Source organism: Arachis hypogaea, chromosome 19 (assembly GCF_003086295.3).
Source record: "Arachis hypogaea cultivar Tifrunner chromosome 19, arahy.Tifrunner.gnm2.J5K5, whole genome shotgun sequence".
In the NCBI taxonomy this organism is placed as follows: domain Eukaryota; kingdom Viridiplantae; phylum Streptophyta; class Magnoliopsida; order Fabales; family Fabaceae; genus Arachis; species Arachis hypogaea.
This window is the reverse complement of record NC_092054.1, coordinates 85,741,576-85,746,646: the sequence shown is the minus strand read 5'-3', so window position 1 is coordinate 85,746,646 and position 5,071 is coordinate 85,741,576. Positions and strand designations below refer to the sequence as shown.

At 36.1% G+C, this 5,071-nt stretch overlaps 1 long non-coding RNA gene across 1 annotated transcript; it reads left to right on the top strand.

Annotated features, from left to right (window-relative positions):
* The first annotated feature begins 416 nt into the window (after positions 1-416).
* On the top strand, positions 417-4,503 carry LOC112779976 (uncharacterized). The gene is made up of 3 exons (XR_003190932.2): positions 417-1,104; positions 1,198-1,387; positions 4,293-4,503. It is a non-coding gene; the product is annotated as an uncharacterized lncRNA (long non-coding RNA).
* Positions 4,504-5,071: the final 568 nt, after the last annotated feature.

The following is a 5,071-nucleotide window of genomic DNA, read 5'->3' as shown; positions in this document are numbered from 1 at the left end:
GTTATTAATTTGAACTCTTAGGAATTAATTTACTAGAAATTATTAGATTAATTTTTATAAATACTTTATGTTTAAGCTAGTCAATATTTATACACAATTTTAATTATAATTGGTTATTTTATAAATTGAAATTAAAGTCTAGTGATAGAAAAATAATAAGAAGTTATATCATTTAATTTGAATGATTAATATTGAGTTTGAACTATATTTTATAATTATATGATTAATATGCTTATTTTATAATTTAAACTAGAAATAATTAATTTAACATAGAAATATGTTGATAAATAATGTTCCTAAATATTTTTAATAGAGTATATTTGATTCTAAAATTACTCTATCTTTTAATTTTATCAAAATATCTATTCATATCTATCTATATTACTTTATAAAATCCCTAATTTCTAACCCTAATTCCCAAATTGAATCAGAAACCCTAATTCCCAAATTGAGGAACCCTAACCCTAGCTTCCCTTTGCCTCAGCCGCACCCCACCCCTCTTTCACCCTCTTCAGCTAACACACTCATTTCCTCACTATACACACGCACGCATACATATCGAGAAGACAGGAAGAGAGAGCGCCAGCGAAGAAGAGGGCGCCGTCGTACTGCCACTGTCCGTGCTGTCGTGCCTCCGTCACCATCAGAGTCGTCGTCGCCGTTTGTGGAACCGCGAGGAGCCGTCACCATCGCTGTTCAACCTCGTCCCGCCGCGCCTCCATGGTCGCCGTTGCTGCGAGCTTGCCACTGCCAAGGAGAAGCTGCCGTCGCGTCCTGTCCCACCGTCACCGTCGCTGCCCTGGAGCTCACCCACCGTCGTCATTGAGGGGCCAGCAGAGAGAGAGAACGAATGTGGGTCAGGATCGTCACTAGGAAGAGGAGCTATGCTCCACGCTACCGTCGCCACCAGTCCACGGCCACCACTGTGAGGGTTCTGCTGTCGTCGTTCCAGTGCCGCCATTCATGCCCTCTGTTCCCTTCGTCGTTCTGTCCAGCATCACCAGCACTGAAGTTAGCTTCTACCACCATCAAGCCTGAAGGGAAGCGCCACTGCTATTGCCCGACAGTAGCTTCCTCTGCGTTCCCAATTCTCTTCTTGAAACTGTAAGACTCTTGCTCATGCTTTGTTTCCCAAATCTATTTCTCTACCATATCTTGTTCTGATTACAATAAGTATATGTTAATGTCTCTGTTTAGTGTTATCATCCTTATCCGGAACCACTGATGTCACCGCTATAGAAGTGATTGGGATAGCCGTGATTGTCATTGTTGTTGCTGCCCCAGAAGAAGTGAGGCTGCTACTGTTGTTCCGGCCACATTGGCTATTGTAAACTGGGAAAAAGAAGAGGATCATTGCGTTTAAGTTCGACGGTTTCGACTAATTAAGGTAGGGGATTTAACGTTTTTAATTTAGAATGCCCACCAAGTTATTTGAATAAGTGCAAATGGTTAACAATGGTTTAGAATTTCTTAATTATCATGAATGACTTGAAATGCATTTGAAATTTGTTAGTTATTGTGAATATTTTGAGCTGTGACTGGAATTAAATGTGGCAGTGAATGTCTTTGGGCTTTGTTGTGAGTGTTTGAAGTTGTAATTGATATTGTTTTCTCTGATATGGATGGAATTGAGTTGAATTATAACAATAGTTGCTGATTGATTTGATGATTGTGCGTACTAAATGTTGTAAGGGATAGAATAAATGGTGTTACTTTTGTTGCTGAGCTTGCTGGTGTGAATTGATGAGTTATTGTGTGTTTGAATGATGATGAGTGTATATGGAAAATTATGCTTGGCATAGTGTAGAAAAGAAAAGGTTTGATGATGCTTAAGTACTTGACATCGTGTGAATTATTGATTCTGGGTTCTTAGGCTGTGTTGGCAATGAAGACAATTTTGAATAACTAGAAAGAGGTTAAACGTGTGATTTTGGAAGGGTTATAAGTTCAAATGTGGTTTTTGATAAGTAAGGTTGTTGAAAATGCTTAAGGCAGAATTTTTGCATACGTGACAGTAGAAAGAATCAATTTCTGGGAGCATCCCAGGTCATATACTTGAATGAAACTATTTTTTTATGAAACTTTACTGTGTTTTGAGCATCTCATAAAAAATTCAGAATTTATTGATGAGTATTTTGGGAGAAATGAATTTTTGAAGACTGATGGTTTCTGCAGAAAATTCTGTTTCTTTACTGCAGAAGCACCAACTTCCAACTCACTTAACTTTCAATTCTGGTAAGTATTTGAGCTGAAACTAACGGCATTTTCAAGCTTCCTGTGTCCACAATCTTCATTTTAAATTTCATGTCAATATCCTATTTAACCAAGTAGATATGTTGAAAAGAGTATGGATAACTCACTGGATTTTAGAAACCGAATTCTAAAAGGCCTGGCTGTGTTTCTCACTTCATAACTTTTTCATATGACATGGTATTAATCTGGAATTTAATTCAATAAAAAGCTAAAAGAGTCTTGTTTGAGGTCGTGAATTTTGAAAGGCATTGGGTGAAAACTGGATTTTTAAGGAATTTATCAAACTTACTACTTGCTGCTATTTTTCTGCATTTTCATAGGAAACAATAACAGAATTTTAAGAGAGATGGTACAAGTTTTTATTGTGACCAAATTACCTCAACACCAAGTTTCTTGGAATACTAGTTTATTGAGTTTAATTTTGAAAGAATCCTATGATAAGTGAAAGTTAGTTACGAATTGATGAGGTGAAAGTTGAATTGATGGGTTATGTGGGAATTGTGGGTTATGACCGAACTGTTGGCTATTGTAAATTGTGAATTTTCTGACTGATTTGATAACCTCTTATTTGGTAGTTGTTGAGGAAAGGGGGACACTTGTTGAGAAAGAGGGAACCCGTAAGGGTGGCTAAGTCCGAGTTTTAGGGGAGGTGCTGCCGAAATTTTATAAAATTTGAGGTTTTATTTGAGAAGTTATTTTAGAAGATTTGGATTTGAAAAAATGATTATTTAAGTTTTATTTGATTACTTCTAATGAGAGGTTATGTTTTGAAAGGTGTTTAATGAAATTAAAATAAATGATTTTCTTGAGTCTTTTGATAGAGGACTAAACTGAAAAATACTTTTAAAGTTGGCTCGACTCAAGGTTGCTAAAGCAAAGATTATGAACTGAATTGATGATTGAGATTTTTGCGAACGAATGCTTGAGAAAGTTAAGAAAGGTTTAAGAAAATATGTTAAGGATTCAAAGGGAAAAGGGAATGGGGAACTGATATATGGATTCTTGAGTTTTAGAAAGGATAATGAAAAGTGATAAAATACGGGAAAAACCCCACGAACTGTTAGTTGTTTAACTACGGGAAAAAACCATGAAATGATAATTGGTAAAATTCGGGAAGTACCCACGAACTGAATGATCATTGATCTCGGGGAAAACCTATAGATAGTTCTTTGTTTTATATGCGGGAAAAACCCACGGACTGATAATCATTGATTACGGGAATAACCCATGAATTGTTGTATGTTGATCTCGGGTATAGCCCATGAACTGAAGATCAATGTTTGTTGTGTATTGATCTCGGGTATAACCCACGAACTGAAGATCGCTATGTTATTGTGTATTGATCTCGGGTATAACCCACGAACTGAAGATCTCTGTTTTGTTTGTGAAATGATCTCGGGGATGCCCACGAACTGAGGATCACTGTTTTCCCTTGTGCGTATATTATGGGGTCGGGCTTTGCACCGACTGTCGGGAGTCACAAAGAAGTGGTATTCTAACCACCGACACATATGCACTAAGGACACAAAGGGAAACCATATCTGGGACTTGTTCCTAGGTAATGTCGGGCTGTAGGGTGTAAACCGACACCTGAGCTCATGGCCTGCTTAGGGCAGACATGCATCATATTGGTTGTGCATTTGCATTTGATTGTGTTTGCTTATATTACTTCTCTGTGATTGTGTTGTTTGTTTTATTGTGATTTGTTTATGTGTTTAATTGGGTTTCTTACTTGTGCTAGTAGTCTGTGAATGTATAGAGATGATTGATAACTGTTTATTGTGACTGAGAATCAATTATGTGGCTTTAAGATATTTAATATGTCAAATTTTGTGATTGAGATCTGTTTTGGGTTTAGGGATCTAAAGAAAGTAACTATTTATCTAAAGTAAGATTAAAAAGTATTTCAAAAGGTTTGACTAAGATAGTTTATTAAGAAAAGTTAATTATTTGCATGTTAATCATCACTTTTACGGCATTCCCATTACCTACTGAGAACGTATGGTTTGTTCTCACCCCAAAATCTTCCTCCCTTTCAGTGATACAGGTTCGAAGACTCAGTTTGAAGCTGCGGGCGATTGTAGAATTTATTTATGAGATAAGTTTTTGAGTTAGGTTATTTTCATAGAATTCCCTCGCCCTTGTTACTTTAGTTTTTATTTTATGCAGAGGGATCGGAGTTGTACCTGAATTTTATTTAAATTCTTTTGTATAATATTACTATTATTAATAAATATGTGATTATTATTACTTGGTGATGTTTGCTATATGATTTTAATTAATAAAAACAAAAATTTCTGGTATTTTTACTAAAATTGAATCGCAATATCGAACTAAAGGCTTAATAGTAAATAGTTAATAAGGAAAACAGGTCAGTAACGCTTTACTTTTGGTACGATCATGACGTATTGGAAGTTGGGTCGTTACAATATGGTATCAGAGCAGTTCGTTCCTGTTAGAGTCTTAGGAATGGACTGACTATGCTTCATTGCATACTCTGAGTGTCTGTCATGCTTTGTGACTTGTTCTGGTAACAAGAGTTTGAGTTTTATATGCATGACTGTCTGATGATTAACGCTGTTAGTTTACCATTTCATACTTCATGGTATTAGGTCTGACCAACTTAATACTAATGATTTATGTACATGGCAACACTAACAGGTTATCATAGACGAAATAGAAGTAATAGGTAATGCGATTCACGGGGTTTGGGAGCGTTAGTTATGAAGTTAGCTTTAATTTGACGTATAACCTTTATTCGTGCCACATAGACTTGTGCTATCTTTTTATTAGTTGCTTTCATTGGAATTCTCTGGAT